This window comes from Schistocerca piceifrons, chromosome 7 (genome assembly GCF_021461385.2).
Source record: "Schistocerca piceifrons isolate TAMUIC-IGC-003096 chromosome 7, iqSchPice1.1, whole genome shotgun sequence".
Taxonomy (NCBI): domain Eukaryota; kingdom Metazoa; phylum Arthropoda; class Insecta; order Orthoptera; family Acrididae; genus Schistocerca; species Schistocerca piceifrons.
Window position 1 is genome coordinate 396,209,165 of NC_060144.1, and position 18,377 is coordinate 396,227,541.

Here is an 18,377-nt window from a genome sequence, read left to right on the forward strand (position 1 = left end):
CTTACAGCGCCGGCGGCCTGTGGGACTTGTCGAGGGGTTGTCTACGCCGACGTCTCACATTAGCCGCTACGTCTGGCAGTGACTTTCCACATCTGTAGTTCCGTCGTGGGGAACCAGCTTAGACATGGGAATTCGTTCTTCGGACGTAATCCCAGGTAGCTTTTGTTTGCCGGCCAGTCACTGTGTTTCACTGAGGGACAGCGAGCGCCTCAACCTCTGCCGTGTAGGTGCGAAATTTGACTACGACTCACAGTCCCAGTCTTCACTACGTAAGACATTGGAATTTATTCCTACTCGCAAGGGGTTCTAAACTTATCAACTAAGAAACACCCGCGGTGTGAAATATTCGTATGTTAGAACCACACTGCTGAGAGTAGTTGCTAAGATAATGAGGCTACAGTCAAGAAACCGGTGCAGACGACCATTAGCAAAACATTGACGCTTCAAGGGAATACAGGCATCGTCATCAAATCGCTGAACAAGTAGAGGTTAAAGAGTGACAGACAACATGGGCTAACCTAGGGGCAGCTCACTATAAACGCTGTGAAAGCTTCTTAAGTAAAATAACCGTTATGAACATCCTACACCTTTGATTTTCATGTCCAAATATTTACTCCTCGACATAGTCGCCCTGGCGACGAAAATATTTCTCCCAACGAGAGACCAGTTTTTTGATACCGTCACTGCTGAATGTTCGAATTCGTTGACGGGAGTCACGGCCTAGCATCAGCTTCTACCGCATAACCATTATCAAAGTGCTCGAAGGTATTCTTTAAAGATATAGAACAGATAAAAATCGGATAGGGCCCAGTCGGAACTTTACGGATGATCGATGACAGTGGACCAAAGGTGTCAGATTGTTGCAAATGTCGCAGCACTTGTCAGTGGTGTGGTATTGTCATGCTGAAGGAGAGGGTGCTGCACGTAGTAGACTAACTCTGCTTCTCACGGCTTGACGTATTACAAGCTACAGTTCGCATCCCTCTAGCGACATGGAACTGTACGTAAATGGACATGAAGAATTGAGATGAAGAAACTTAGTAACGGTTGATTTACTTAAAATCCTTTAAGAATTGTCCCATAAAATATTGGTAGCCATTAGTTTTCAGCACACCCTCATAAATTTATTCCCTAGATGCAGATAATATTGGAGTGTGAGGGGGGGATAAGTTTCCGGAATGAAATAGAGAAATGAGAGCCAGTTCAAAGAAAACTGCGGACGTTCGAACCAGGAAATGATGAAAAAGCCAGCGTCCTGAAGCTTTCGTGACCTCGTGAGTTACCCAGTGCTAAGTAAGCCAACGAAACCAAAGAAATAGGTTTCGTGGCCAAGTTCTATTTCCTGGAACATAAGAACCAGACGCTGGCAGCGTTCCTCACAGTTTTCCCAATCTTCCTATGCGCTAACCGACGCGGACTGTGAGTTTCATTGTAATACCTTGTGTCTATACCGATGGAACCGTTCTATATTCCGACGGTTGGATTCCGACGGCTGTCACCATTTTTCGAGAGGAACTGTTAAGTTATCTCGTTATGGTCGTGTCAAAGATTATATTCCGGGGTACATTTCTGCACAACGTAAAAAATCTCGGTGTAATTGTCTCTTCATCCTTCGACTTGTTTTGAACGGGAATCAGTGTGTAGCGTTTTAATTCTTTTAATATTAAATACACCAAAATGTTAGCTGTACTGACGGAATTAAAATTTTGTAAGAATACGAATCTGATTTTAAGTAATTTTGGCATCTTTGTTATCTTCCCTCACGCAAGCTTCGTTGTACGCAGTTTGATGCGTGCCGAGGAGATCTTGTCGTCTTGTGTCATAGTTTGATATCACATTTGGACATTTGTTCGTACTGTTGTTAATATGAATTGATGTGGCAACTTTACGTATACGTCTGATACAGTACAAGAGGAATTTCTTCCATTCTTCCTGAAGCGTGGTGAGCGTCCGTTATGGGGTATGAAGGTGAATTATTTGACATATGCCGCCTTTCTGAGTTTCGTTTCAGAGATGTTAATTAACGGAATATGGTGCAGAACATTAACGAACATTCACTTTAGTGTCATCGAACCATAACGGAAAACGCATTCCTTTGTGGACAAGAGCATAATAATACTGACAGTGGCCGCCCGGTGTGGCCACGCGGTTCTAGGCGCTTCAATCTGGAACTGCGCGACCGCTACGGTTGTAGGTTCGAATCCATCCTCTGGCGTGGATGTGTGTGATGTCGTTAGGTTAGTTAGATTTAAGTAGTTATAAGTTCTAGGGGACTGATGACCTCAGATGTTAAGTCCCATAGTGCTCAGAGCCATTTGAACAGACAGTGAAAATTTCGATTGCAAACTAAGAGGGACGTTCAATAAGTAGTGGAAAACATTTCTCTTCTTAGCCAATTTCAGTAGAAGAATGCGGAATTTGTTAAGGGGCATTGTGGAATACTGTCGCTTCAGCCTCTGCAGTTTCAGGAATTTCCGATAGGTGGAGGCTTTACACGTAGCCTTTAAAACTGAAGTCCGTTTCAAACACAGAGTCACTGAGTTCCTTTTGGCGGAAAACTAGAACATCTCAGATATTCATGCATAATTACAGAATTTCTACGGAGTCATTGGAGTTAACAAAATCACGGTGACTCGTTGGGCGAAGAATCTGTCATTATTGCAACAAGGTCGCCCAAACTGATATCCCGCGTGCAAGCATTCCGCTGTGATATCTGTAATGTAGAAATGTGCTCACATTCTCATTCGTGGTGATCGACGAATAACAGTCAAACACCTCGCCGGCGATCTGGACCTCTCTGTTGCTAATGCTGACACACTTAAAAGTGTGTGGCGGCTGGGTTCGTCGCCGCCTAACACAAGACCATAAACAGCAGCGAAGGGCTGTCTGTGCGGAATTGCTTGCACGTTACGAGACTGATCGTGACAATTTGTTGTCGAACATCGTCACAGGTGATGTAATATGGGCTCATCTCTTTGAAAAGGAAATAAAACGGTAGTACATAGAGTGGCGCCACACCACCTCTCCTCCGAAGACGAAAAAGTTTGAAGTGTCACCCAAAGCAGATATAGTCAAGGCGACAGTCGTCTGAGACTCTACAGGGGTTATTCTGTTTTATGTCCTTCCTCATGGTGCAACGGTGAACTCTAGAACTCAATTGTGCTACCCTCAGGAAATTAAAGAAACGACTTCAGCACATTGTTCGCCATAAAAATGCAAATGAACTTTTGCTTCTCCATGATAATTCCAGGCGTCACACAAATCTGCGCGACCCGAGAAGAGCTCAGAAAACTTCATTGTACTGTTGTACGTCTTCTACCGTGCAGTCAGGATACCGCACCTACCGACTTCCACCTGTCTGGCCTGATGAAGGAACCAGTACGTGGATGGTGGGGAGGTTATTGCTGCAGCGAGGCGATGGCTCTGACGTCGGCCGATACAGCTTTACTGTGCGGGCATGGACGTCCTCCGAGAAAGGTGGCGTAAAATTGTCGCACTGAACGGAGGTTATATTTAAAAATAGGGTTTTCTAGCGAAAACAGTTGAAAATAATATGGTACATTGGAACCCTGATTAATAACAATCTGTTTTCCGAAGAAAAATGTGATGCGTTGTTTTTCGAAGGCCCTCGTACTTCCCCTGCGCATGAATGGAGGCGGAATGCTATATACACTACTGGCCATTAAAATTGCTACACCACGAAGATGACGAGCTACAGATGCGAAATTTCACCGACAGTAAGAAGATGCTGTGATATGCAAATGATTAGCTTTTCAGAGTATCCACACAAGGTTGGCGCCTGTGGCGAAACCTACAACGTGCTAACATAAGGAAAGTTTCCAACCATACACAAACAGCAGTTGACCGGCGTTTCCTGGTGAAACGTTGTTGTGATGCCTCATGTAAGGAAGAGAAATGCGTACCATCACGTTTCCGACCGTGATAAAGGTCGGATTGTAGCTTATCGCAAATGCGGTTTATCGTAGCGCGACATTGCTGCTCGAGTTGGTCGAGGTCCAATGACTGTTAGCAGAATATGGAATCGGTGGGTTCAGTAGGGTAATATGGAACGCCGTGCTGAATCCCAACGACATCGTATCACTAAGAGTCGAGATGACAGTCATCTTATCCGCATGGCAGTGTCGGATCGTGCAGTCACGTCTCGATCCCTGAGGCAACAGTTGGGGACGATTGAAAGACCACAACCATCGGCACGAACAATTCGGCGACGTTTCCAGCAGCATGGACTATCAGCTCGGAGACCATGGTTGCGGTTACCCTTGACGCTGCATCACAGACAGGAGCGCTTGCGATGGTGTACTCAACGAAAAACCTGGGTGCACGAATGGCAAAACGTCATTTTTCCAGGTTCTGTTTACAGCGTCATGATGGAAGCATCCGTGTTTGGCGACATCGCGGTGAACGTACATTGGAAGCGTGTATTCGTCATCGCAATACTGGCGTATCACCTGTCGTGATGGTATGGGATGCCACTGGTTACACGTGTCGGTCACTTCTTGTTCGCATTGACGGCACTTTGAACAGTGGACGTTACATTTCAGATGTGTTACGACCCGTGGCTCTACCGTTCATTCGATCCCTGCGAAACCCTACATTTCAGCAGGATAATGCACGACCCGTACCTGTGGTCTCGGGGTAGCCCTCTGTAATAAAAAAAACTGAGTTAATCGATCATCAACGAACTTAACGGATCTCTTACGACGTCCGCCCCGAGCAGAAGCAACGAACAAAAGCGAATAAAAAAAAGATAAAAAAGGGGTAGCATCTTTGATTCATAATCAAAACGTCTTCGGTCCCATGTTCGATCACTGCCACTGACTAAATTCTGATAAATAATCAGAATTCTCGGCCGAAGGCTTCCGGCATAAGAAGTCGGCCTCATTCTGCCAACGGCCTTGTCAAAGAGGGCGGAGGAGCGGATAGAGGTTCAGGGCACTCTCTTGTCCTAGGGGTGCGAAATTGCCCCTAAAGGCGGAAGAATCAGCAACGATCAACGACATGAGGATTCAGAAGGCAATGGAAACCACTGCATTAAACACACGTAACGTGTATCCACAGGACATGTGGCCTGTAATTGAAGAAGTGTCATGATGATCTCTCCATTGGCAAAAGATTCCGGAATAGTCCCCCATTCGGATCTCCGGGGGGGGGGGGGACTGCCAAGGGGGAGGTTACCATCAGAAAAAGAGTGAATAATCAACGAAAGGATAACGTTCTACGAGTCAGGGCGTGGAATGTCAGAAGCTTGAACTTGGTAGGGAAACCAGAAAATCTGAAAAGGGAAATGCAAAGGCTCAATCTAGATATAGTAGGGGTCAGTGAAGTGAAGCGGAAGGAAGACAAGGATTTCTGGTCAAATGAGTATCGGGTAATATCAACAGCAGCAGAAAATGTTATAACAGGTGTACGATTCGTTATGATTAGGAAGGTAGGGCAGAGGGTGTGTTACTGTGAACAGTTCAGTGACCGGGTTGTTCAAATCAGATTCGACAGCAGACCAACACCGACAACGATAGTTCAGGTATACATGCCGACGTCGCAAGCTGAATATGAACAGATAGAGAAAGTGTATGAGGATATTGAAAGGGTAATGCAGTATGTAAAGGGAGACGGAAATCTAATAGTCATGGGCGACTGGAATGCAGTTGTAGGGGAAGGAGTAGAAGATAAGATTACAGGAGAATATGGGCTTGGGACAAGGAATGTAAGAGGAGAAAGACTAACTGAGTTCTGTAACAAGTTACAGCTAGTAATAGCGAATACCCTGTTCAAGAATCCCAAGAGGAGGAGGTATACTTGGAAAAGGCCGGGAGATACGGGAAGATTTCAATTACATTACATCATGGTCAGACAGAGATTCCGAAATCAGATACTGGATTGTAAGGCGTACCCAGGAGCAGAGATAGACTCAGATCACAATATAGTAGTGATAAAGAGTAGGCTGAAGTTCAAGACGTCAGGAAGAATCAATACGCAAAGAAGTGGGATACGGAAGCTCTAAGGAATGACGAGATACGTTTGAAGTTCAGTAACGCTATAGATACAGCAATAAGGAATAGTGCAGTAGGCAGTACAGTTGAAGAGGTATGGACATCTCTAAATAGGGCCATCACAGAAGTTAAGAAGGAAAACATAGGTACAAAGAAGGTAGCTGCGAAGAAACCATGGGTAACAAAAGAAATACTACTGTTGATTGATGAAAGGAGGAAGTACAAACATGTTCCGGGAAAATCAGGAATACAGAAATACAAGTCGCTGAGGAATGAAATAAATAGGAAGTGCAGAGAAGCTGAGACGAAATGGCAGCAGGAAAAATGTAAAGACATCGAGAGAGATATGATTGTCGGAAGGACAGACTCAGCATACAGGAAAGTGAAAACAACCTTTGGTGACTTTAAAAGCAACGGTGGTAACATTAAGAGTGCAACGGGCATTCGACTGTTAAATGCAGCGGAGAGAGCAGATAGGTGGAAAGAATACATTGAAAGTCTCTATGAGGGTGAAGATTTGTCTGATGTGATAGAATAAGAAACAGGAGTCGATTTAGAAGAGATAGCGGATCCACTATTAGAATCGGAATTTAAAAGAGCTTTGGAGGACTGACAGTCAAATAAGGCAGAAGGGATAGATAACATTCCATCAGAATTTCTAAAATCATTGGGGGAAGTGGCAACAAAACGACTATTCACGTTGGTGTGTAGGATATATGAGTCTGGCGATATACCATCTGATTTTCGGAAAAGCATCATCCACACAATCCCGAAGACGGCAAGAGCTGAGAATTGCGAGAATTATCGCACAATCAGCTTAACAGCTCATGCATCGAAGCTGCTTACAAGAATAATATACAGAAGACTGGAAAAGAAAATTGAGAATGCGACAGGTGACGATCAGATGGCTCTAGGAAAAGTAAAGGGACGAGAGAGGCAATTCTGACGTTACGGCTAATAATGGAAGCAAGGCTAAAGAAAAATCAAGACGCTTTCATAGGATTTGTCGACCTGGAAAAAGCGTTCGACAATATAAAATGGTGCAAGCTGTTCGGGATTCTGAAAAAAGTAGGGGCAAGCTGTAGGGAGAGACGGGTCATATACAATATGTACAACCACCAAGAGGGAATAATAAGAGTGGACGATCAAGATCGAAGTGCTCGTATTAAGAAGGGTGTAAGAGGAGGCTGTAGCCTTTCGCCCCTACTCTTCAATCTGTACATCGAGGAAACAATGATGGAAATAAATGAAAGGTTCAGGAGTGGAATTAAAATACAAGGTGAAAGGATATCAATGATACGATTCGCTGTTGACATTGCTATCCTGAGTGAAAGTGAAGACGAAGTAAATGATCTGCTGAACGGAATGAAGAATCTAATGAGTACACAGTATGGTTTGAGAGTAAATCGGAGAAAGACGAAGGTAATGAGAAATAGTAGAAATGAGAACAGCGTGAAACTTAACATCAGGATTGATGGTCACGAAGTCAATGAAGTTAAGGAATTCTGCTACCTAGGCAGTAAAATAACCATGGACGGAGCAAGGAGGACATCAAAAGCAGACTCGCTATGGCCAAAAAGGCATTTCTGGCCAAGAGATGTCTACTAATATCAAATACCGGCCTTAATTTGAGGAAGAAATTTCTGAGGATGTACGTCTGGAGTACAGCATTGTATGGTAGTGAAACATGGACTGTGGGAAAACTGGAACAGAAGAGAATCGAAGCATTTGAGATGTGGTGCTATAGACGAATGTTGAAAATTAGGTGGACTGATAAGGTAAGGAATGAGGAGGTTCTACGCAGAATCGGAGAGGAATATGTGGAAAACACTGATAAGGAGAAGGGACAGGATGATAGGACATCTGCTAAGACATGAGGGAATGACTTCCATGGTACTAGAGGGAGCCGTAGAGGGCAAAACCTGTAGAGGAAGACAGAGATTGGAATACGTCAAGCAAATAGTTGAGGACGTAGGTTGCAAGTGCTACTCTGAGATGAAGAGGTTAGCACGGAAAAGGAATTCATGGCGGGCCGCATTAAACCAGTCAGTAGAATGATGACCAAAAAAAAAAAAAATGCACTACCGCGTGTTGCAGGTCCTGTACGGGACTTTCTGGATGGAGAAAATGGTAGACTGCTGCCCTGGCCAGCAAATTCTCCAGACTCGCACGCACAGAAAACGTCTGGTCAATGGTGGCTGAGCAACTGGCTCGTCATAATACGCCAGTCACTACTCTTGATGAACTGTGGTATCGTGTTGAAGGTGCATGGGCAGCTGTACCTGTAGTCGCCATCCAAGCTCTATTTGACTCAATGCCCAGGCGTATAAAGGCCGTTATTACAGTCAGAGGTGGTTGTTCTGGGTATTGATTTCTCCGGATCTGTGCACCCAAATTTCGTGAAAATGTAATCACATGTCAGTTCTAGTATAATATATTTGTCCAATGAATATCTGTTAATCATCTGCATTTATTCTTGGTGTAGCAATTTTAATGGCCAGTAGTGTAATATAGTGCATTGGAACCCTGAATAAAAACAATCTGTTTTCAGAAGAAAAATGTGTTGCGTTACTTTTCGAAGGCTTTCCCTTCACACGTATGGAGCCGGAATGTTATATATTTTCATAAAATCTTACAGGTTTTTTCATCGATATCTCTTACTCTTAGGACAAAGAATGCGAAGAACGCAAAGTGGTTAATGATGTTCATAACGAAATGTTTCAATCCACTTAGTGCGTATGGAAGATACTTATGAAGTACCTTCACTCATCATCAATTCTGCTTCTTTTATTGCTTTTCAGTACAATGCTTTCGTCCTTTTCGTGTTTCCCACGAACGTTTGATATTCTTATGGGACTACCACTAACGTATTAAATTAAGGACTCTGATAAAGCGTTGAGTGAAGAACGAGAGTGTTGAAAAAAGCTCTTTTGCAGCGAATTGTGGTGGGAACCGTTTCTTAGAATGGATATAAATGATTATTTGACAGAGATATGTTCGTAAAAAGTTCAGAGGCAGCATTAGGCAACCCTGTATTGAAGCAGGCGAAAGGAATATCGTACAAGATGAAAGGCTATATTTTAAAAAGTAGATTGTAGACATGAGGTAGTGGAAGAGCAGAGAATCAAACAGGCAAGAAGACGGGGCTTGGTACAAATACTTCCAAAACAAATGATATCGTATTCAATAGATGAAACGAACAAATAAAAACAATTTAAAAGTGTATTAGGTGAAAGGGCAGCAGACATCTAAAAAGGAGACTAACGGAAAGTGCAAAATGACGATGCAGGAGCGGATAAAATAGTCAAAGCCGTCAAAAACTGCATGTGAAATATGGATGCTGAATACAGGAAAATCAAAGAAACGTTTGGAGAAAAGAGATGTAAGAGCTGAGATGGCTAACCATTACTATGCAAGGATGACAATACTGTTAGCGGCTGTGGAAAGGACACAGTGGTGAGGTCAGTTTTATGGAAAAGGAAGCGGATGAGATCGCTGGTACGATACTGCTAGACAAATTTGGCAAAACACTGAAAGTCATAACCTGAAGCATGGCGCTTGGAGTAGACATTTTCTCAGAACTATTGAGGTTCTGGGAGAAAATATGATGAAAAATCCATACGTGAGGCAGGTGAAATACCTTCTCACTTAAAGAATAACGTAACAATCAAAATTACAAACATAACTGATGCTGACAGCTGTGGATAATACCGAATCGCCAGCTCAATAAATCGTCGTATGTCGTACAGGGTACAACGTACCTTATCTTATACGCTGTTTAAGGCGAATTTTCGGTGTTTATATGTCCAGCTTATGTAAACAGATGTGCTACAGTGTACTGTGTATTTGAGACGTAACAAGCACCTGTGAGCAATATACATATGAACATGGCCATTAGCATAATGGGCACTATGTTTCTCAATATTTTAGTTATGACAAATCTTTTATAATGTGCTGCTTTTTATCCACACAACTTGGCGCGACGTTTAACGTAAAATGAAAATATTTTTTAAGATCTGAAGAGTATAGCAAAGTCTGTGGAAACCAGTTGTTTGAAATAAAGAAATATTTTTTCGATTTTGGCTGTTGAATGTTTTTAGTAAGGAAACAGACCGCTTGTTTGGTATTCTAAATATGAGAACATTCAGTAGTGAAGAAATGACTTACGCCATCCATTACTCGGTCCCAGTTCGGTACAAAAAGAGTGGCATATTCAAAAATCTTAGGCCACTTTACCATGGATTTGAAGAATAAAATAGATAGTACCATATACTTTGATCACAAAACTGAACTTATATATGCCTGAAAATTCCTTCTTCTGAGCTATAGATCAAGTGTATGTGTGTGTGTGTGTGTGTGTGCATCGGCATGGGTACGTACTATGTAGCTCTTATTGTTAGGTGTAAATCATCCTATTAGAAAAATACATAGATGTAAAAGTGGCTTACATTATTAAACAAGATAGTTTCGTAAATGACCAGAGCATGGACGTATTTCGCCACCGAGAAAAAATATTACATATTTCGAGCAACTCACAGCTTTACCAATATAGCGAGAGATAGAATTTTTGATCCGTGAATACTGATTGGTTTCCATTACAGACAGTACTACAGCACATATAGAACTGAGTCAGAAGCAAACAGAGACTAGTATTAAAGGCAAGCAGTTTTTTCACAAGGGTAGTGTATCTTCAATCTACAGTGGTCACTACAAGCTCTTGGAAGATCCCAGCAGACGGATCTAAACGCTTATTGTTTGTAGAAATATGACGCGGCCTAACAGCCCAGAAGATTTTAACTTCATAGTGTACGTTCTCGCGTATGTTTTGCTACCAACGTGCAAGTCCTTGGTGTCCAAGTAATTCTTTCTCATGTTATTTGCCTCATTAGAAACTTTGTGACATAATGCCGCTCATTGACTTCGGAAGCTACATGGATGGTGCCGTCTTCTTTTCACTCAGTTACTTACGGTGAAAACGAGTGAGCTGCGGTAGTGAAAATAGTTTTAGTTTTGCTGAGAGAGGAACTGGAATGTCATAAGGTTGAATGTGATGACAACATAAAAGATGAAAGTAGTTAAACAACCATTTCATCAGACATATCAACACAATTTTACACATATAATCAGACGCGAGACTGGCTTAACATAGAAATCGAGGAGGTGTGTTCAGTATTTTTCGTCATTTAATGGCACTTTTTTAACATTAAGGAATTATTTTCATATATTTCTATCATTATCTTAATAAAGGCAAGGCCTACGGTGCATACTGTACAGCTGTTAGGTTCGTTTCAGAGTATACTGGTACGATAGATCCATTCCTAGCAATCATATACAATCGGTCGCTCGTAGAAAGATACCTAGCCTTATACTGGAAAATAACACAGTTCACACCAATAGTCAAAAAGAAAATAGGTATACCCCTGACGTCGAATTGCAGTAGGGTTCTGAAACATATACTGTGTTCGAACATTATGAATTAAGTCGAAGGAAACGATTTGTTGACAAACAGCCAAACGAATTCAGAAAAGATCGTTCTTGTGAAACACAACTAATTCTTCATTCTCACGATGTTGTATTGTCGACAGGTTATTTCAAATTCATTCCAGATATTTATGTTTCCAAAAGGCTTAGACGCTATTCCTGATGGGCGACTTCTATTCATGTTGCATGTGCACAGAAGTTCGTCTCACTTGTGCGGCTGGATCCGCCACTTCCTGTCACATAGGTCACAGTTCGAAGTGATGAATGGAAATTATCGAGTAAAACATAGTATTTGGAGTCCCCTAGGGGAGTGTTATATGTCCTGAGCTGTTTCTGATATACCTAAACGACTTAGGAGACAGTCTCAACAGACCTCATAGATTGCTTGCAAATGTTGCGGTCTTGTATACCATCAGATGATCAAAACAAATTTAAAATAATTTAGACAAGAGAGATATTTGTGTGGTGCCAGAAGTGGCAGTTGACTGTAAATAATAAAACGTTCGAAGTAATAAGTATGAGAACTAAAGGGAATCCGCTGGATTTCAATTACAAGATAAATCAAGCAATCAGATACACAAATCTAAAATCTGTAAATTCAACTAAATACTCAGGAATTACAACTACGGATAACTTAAATTGGAACGATCAAATTGGTAAGCGGGAGAAGCGAACTAAAAACTGATATTTACCGGCAGAACACTTAGAAAACGCCACAGGTTTATTTAAGAGGCAGCCTACACTACGCTTGTAGTTCCAGTTCTGGAGTCTTGCTGCGCAGTGTAGGATCCACATCTGGTAGGATTCACGGAGCACACGGAGAAAATTCAAAGAAGGGCAGCTCGTTTTGCATCTTCGTGAAATATGTGGGACAGTGTCACGGATATTACTCCTGCATTGGTGCTGCAGTCGTTAAAGCAAAGGCATTTGTCATTGGGGCAGGATATTCTAATGAAATTTCCATTACCAGCTTCCTCCTCCGAACGCGAGGAAGCTTTTTTTACACACACCTACACAGGAGAAAATCACCAATGAAATAAAATGAGACACATTAGAGCTCGTACGAAAAGATTTAAGTCTTCACTTTTCCAGGTGGCTCGAGAGTGGAACGCTAGGAAACGAATTCTGTAAACGAAGAGGAAGGAAATCGACCGTGCCCTTTCAATGCAACCATTCTGGCATTTTCCTGGAGCGATTTACGGAAATCAAGGAAACCTAAATCCGAATGTGAGGACGCGATTTCTAACCGTCGTCCTCCCGAATGCGAGTGCTTTCTGCTAACCACTGCGCTACCTCGCTCGTAGATTGCTGGAGATATAACTGGAAAGTGGTTCGATGAATCCTCGGCCAGGCATGTAATTTTAAACTGTAGAGTAGTCATACTTGTACATATGTAGGTGTGGATGAACCCTGTGCTGTGTACAGTGTACAGAACTAAATATGAATCCTAAAGTAGGTTGCCAAATTCAATAACTTCAAAAAATTTTTACAACCTCAGGCAACTGTATATCTAATGTCTGGATAGCGCTGAAGGAAGAGTACTTAAAGTATAAATTAACGCTGTAGTACTTCCAAATAACGTGGTTTGCAACCAAAGCCAAATAATTTGAAAAAGGAGGTGGAAGTTTAAGACAAGATACAATAACAAGCATGTTTACAGAAAGCAGCTACAAGATATTACAATAGAATGGAGATGTTCTAATTAATATCAAGGGATGGAATAAATCATCACTAGCAAACATAAGTTATTTCACTTTTCGTTACTTAATTTTTTTTTCTTTCTGCTGTATCGAGTGGAAACTTCTCACAGCGATTGTCTTAGAGAATTGGCATTCAGGTAGGGATAGTGTCGAATAACAAGTTTTAATTAATACTCGCCCTTTGTTGTGAATTTTGCTGGTAAGCTTTTCGAGCAGTAAACAATTTAATTACGGTGTTCCACGATGAGTTCGTAAGAAGACGAAGTAATGGTTAAAGTTGGGGTAAAGTAATTTCGATATCAAAGTAACGCATCGTGCAGCTGACAAGACTTTTGCTCATCTTTTTATTTCCCGCTCTTGAAGTTCAGGAAGCTTCAAGTACATTTCCTTAGTTGGATACGCGTCTTCGTTTGCAAAAGCGATCTCCTTACCGCAACTGTTTCTTATAATTAGACGAATATGAAAGGATTTTAAGTCAAAAGATATGCGCCAAGGGAGCGTACATCATAGTCATCATTATAGAAGGATTGACCAATATATTTCTGACATGCTCGTCAAGAGAGTTTACGTAACTGTGCTATAGTTTAACATTCATTCTTTATCCACCGTCTCAGTTACAGATTTATTTTCATGCAAACTGTTTTCAATCAATGTTTTATCAGCTTCATATATGAGTGGGTGAAAATCGTAATGGTATAAGTAGCATAGAGTTTATTGTGAGAAAAACGACCTAAACATTTCTGTGTTTATATAAAGTCAAAGGTTGTACAAAATCAAGGTCCTTGGTGTAAGGCATCATAGTTTAAAATACCGATAAAGTTCACTTGTACGATTATGGTTTCAAAATGTCTTCGTAAAATGTCACTTTTGTATCACTATGCCGTTAAAGAATAAACTCTTTCCTCTTACTCGCTTTCATTCACATCATCACTATCACAGTTGGCAGGGTAGCATTCTTCACCACCTGGCTGTGCAGTGTACTCTGGAAAGTGTGAAAGATGATGCCGGCCTCTGCCACGACCACGAGGACGACCACAATGGCGACCACGACGTCCTGATTTGTTTCCTGGTGAGCACTGAATCGGTATTACACTTCTACAGATATTGTAGTGCACTGGAGGAATAAACTGTAATAACGACGTCAAGTAATGAATTTTTGCTTGCTTTTAACATACTGGTCCATGTCGAAGTAGTGGATGTTATTCAGGTATTGTTCCAGACCTACAGGAGCGTACGAGATTTACTTTTCGAAATTGTATGTCTTCGTTCAATGTCTCCTAGGTGAAGAAAGCTTTTGGTTCAGCTTTTCTGTATTGCATCCAGTGTCAACCAGATAACTTCTTGCTTCTCAAAGTCTGTTTTTCTGTTTATGAGAGATTTTGCAATTGGTTCTGTATATAGGAAATCATCTTGCTTCTTTTCTTCCACATGAGATGTCACCCTGGAATTTTCTTCAATCTTCATCCAATCCTGTGGCACTAATATAAACTGGGTTTGCTTCTTCTTGCTCTCAATGTGAGAAAAGTCAGTATAATTTTCAAGGTAACTGTGTCCAGTCACGATGAACTTATGTTCAACAATTTCAGTAGAAGTGTGAGCAACAGTATTATTTTATTTCGTTTTTAGCTACCGCAACTATAAATGTAGGCTATAACATATTTAATATAAGATGGTAATGATTTCACGTACTTCAGTAAACAAGAACCAATTTCTGAAGGTTCATGTGAGGCAGTACATGTAGGAAAGCGTGATCTATTCTGCAGTCATGTATTCCTAGATTAAATGTCCAAAGCTGTCTCTTGTAGTAAATAACATTGGTTGTTAGCATTGGAGTTGGCAATGTTTTTTCAAGGTCGAAAGTAAGTACATGTATTGAGCCTTCTTTTGACTTCTGTATATCTCCTTTCTTAGAGGCTATGGCTTGCTCAACTTTCCTTGGGTGAAGCTCTTTCTACAGCTTTGGAAATGTTAATACTACTGGTACCTACCTCATTAATTTTCTGATCGGTCACAAGTATTGCAGTTGTCACTCTATAGCTTATAAAACAATTCTATTCTGAACTGAACTCTTTACGGAAAATGCAGGCTTTCACTGGCAAAATGTTTTATTCCTCATACTTCTCAGTATGAAGCATGTACATTTCTCGGAGAGATAACTCTGGCGACAGGTATTTCCTGTGAGGATTGTGCTTACAAGAATACTGACTTGTGTAATGAGGAAATCTTTTTTATGTAATTCCTTAGAGCAGTGAGGCGACCTTTCGGTACTTTATTTCCAGGAGCATGTTTACCACGCTGATCAACCGGAGATAGGCCTCCCACTCTTGATTTGTGTAACACAGTTACGGTCTTCAGGAAGAACTCCTTACGCACTCTATCGCCATCCAGGATAATGGCAGTACTTGGTGTTTTGACTTCTTACAGTTTTGTTCCGTACGTCTTGATTTTGCAGTTGAAACACGTTTTACTGTGAAAGACGTTTGCTGTTTGCCAAGAACCAGTTTTCCAAAACTCTTCATGGATAGTTCATCGCCTTTCTTCTGTGAAAGTCCTGCAGTCATATCGGCAGGTATGTTGAAATGGGTCGATGACTCTCTGTTGCATCGATAATTTTTCCTGTTGTTGATGTATATTCTTGTCCCAGGTTTCCTAGACATTTTCATTTATTCACTTTCCATGACTCTACGTCCCTTTTTCTCTCTTTTGAAACAATGTTCTGTTGAGTTTCTTCATGAGGGGCTTCTACGTACGACTTTTCAACTGTGTTATGGATTGTTTTATTGTTCGGGTTTTTGTGGCTTCCTATGATCTTCGGTTTCATCGGAAGATGATGCATCTAGATAGAAAAGGACACATACCATTGAAGCATCGATATAAAACAAGTAGGATATCTATATAAAAAGGAGTTTCATACATAAAAATTCCAAAATAATCTCGTCGATTTGATGGATGTAATCGTATAAAAGGAATGTTGACGTACCTCGAAGACGTTAAGCATGTCAGTGACATACTGGTACAAGTGACACTATTTTCGTGACAGTATTTTTTCCCCTCAGTAGACACCGCCTTAACGTAACTCTGTCGGTGTGGGCGAGGGCGTTTGTGTGATCCAATGAAGTGGAAGGCTATGCCGGCGGTGGTGTAACTACCAGCTGGGCCTCCCGAGCCAGACAAGTCTCCATAGAGAATCCAGATAAAGTGTATCTCACAACGTCCCGTCTAGTGTCCTGTCCTGTCCTGTCCTATCGTATTCTGCTCTGTCCCAGCCTATACAACCCCTTCCTTTCCTTTTCCTCCTTGTGATTCTGTGGCAGCAGACACAGTCCCCTAATGTGGACAGCGGAAGATCCTTGGAAACCAGGACAACGTTGATGCACATAGGCCTTACTGCGAAGGGAAGGATAGCGTTCTGTAGTCGTGGTGAAACAAGCTATCTAAGGAGTAAGGCCCTGAAATAGAAACTTGGCAGGTGTCCAGACCACAAGGTGGCAGCCCCACCAGGACACGCGGGGGCTGTGGGCTGATAACCGGCACCACCAAAAAACACACATCACAGAAACTAAAAGGAGAAACAGCCGGATGGATCTTAAGGATATGACCTTTGGCCTTGAATTTTTCACGTGAAACATCTTTTTACTGACAGTAAGAAGAAGTTCTTATGCTAGTTTGATGTGTGCCTATATACTAAAAAAAATATTTTAAGACACTTCTAATGGTCAAAAAAGTCATCGAAACTTTCAAAACAAGACCTTACCTAGTCACTAAAATGTTACACAAAATGCTTGAAGTTTAGTTACCTTGAATAGGAGCTTAATCTTCGTCTGCGACTATATCAGCATCTGATAAATCTTCATCAGTCGTTTCTGAACGACACTGCATACCTGGAAAAACAGAACTACTCATTTCTGATCGAGATTTCGTCAGTAACTGAGAGCCTAGGTCAGTCGGTCCAGGGTCTAGTACTCCATGATATTCCTTTCTTTCTGGAGAATCATAGCAGGCCGGAGTGGCCGCGCGGTTATAGGCGCTTCAGTCTGGAACCGCGTGACCGCTACGGTCGCAGGTTCGAATCCTGCCTCGGGCATGGATGTGTGTGATGTCCTTAGGTTAGTTAGGTTTAAGTAGTTCTAAGTTTTAGGGGACTGATGACTTCAGAAGTTAAGTCCCATAGTGCTCAGAGCCATTTGAACCAATTTTTAGGAGAATCAAGTCTTCGTTGATAACATGATCAGAAATCGTTGCCCGCGAAGACAATTCTCGGCTTAAACTTTAGAAAATCACGAACGTGCTCCTGTCTACCTGATTTCTGCACCTCTGAGTGTAGAAAGAGCAGCAACTAGTGAAAGGTGCTTGGTTTTCCTAGTGCCTTTCCTAAATCGCTTCAGGCAAATTCTGGGATCCTCTGAAACGGCCGATTTCCTCCCTCAGCCTGTCCTAATCCGAATTTGTGCTTCGTCTATAACGACCTCGCTGGCGACGGAATGTTAAACACTAATCTTACTGTCTTCCTACCTTCAGGGTGTAGCGAGGTGTTTAGGTCGAGTGGAGTCCAGACTGAGAATTTGTAGACGTGGGCTCAGTGCAATAATTGACACTTCGTTTATCCTACAGGGATCACATAACAACATAGGAAACACTGTTACAAACAAATATTCATGAGGTCAGAATAAACGTGAATGGCGCTTGATTTACAAAGAATATCATCTTGAAATGGCAATAATAGCTAATGCAAAACACGGATCATCGAAATAACGATGTAACACTTTAAAGTGCGCGCCCCGTGGCCTTCAGTGTTATGACATTAGTAACATACTATACTGGAAAATATTCACTAACCTCTAACAGAAAACTGAGTGAAATCACTGCCAGCTACCTCTTGCCCAGCTACCACTAGCTAAACCCAATCACCAAGACACAACTGATAACATACTACTCACGTATTCATTCTTACGTCCAGGTGATCCGGATAGCAGTTACATACATAAATAGGTCATACTCCTGTTATAATACAGCAATTCACAACACACATAAATCAACTACAGCTTGAGTAACAAGATCCTAACAATTTAAAAGCCACGGTTTATGGAACAGACCCACTGTTGGAAAAGAAATTCAGTTTAGATTTACTTTTTTCAAGAACATTCCCACTATGCATACAGATATTAAAAGGTTTGCTTTACGACGT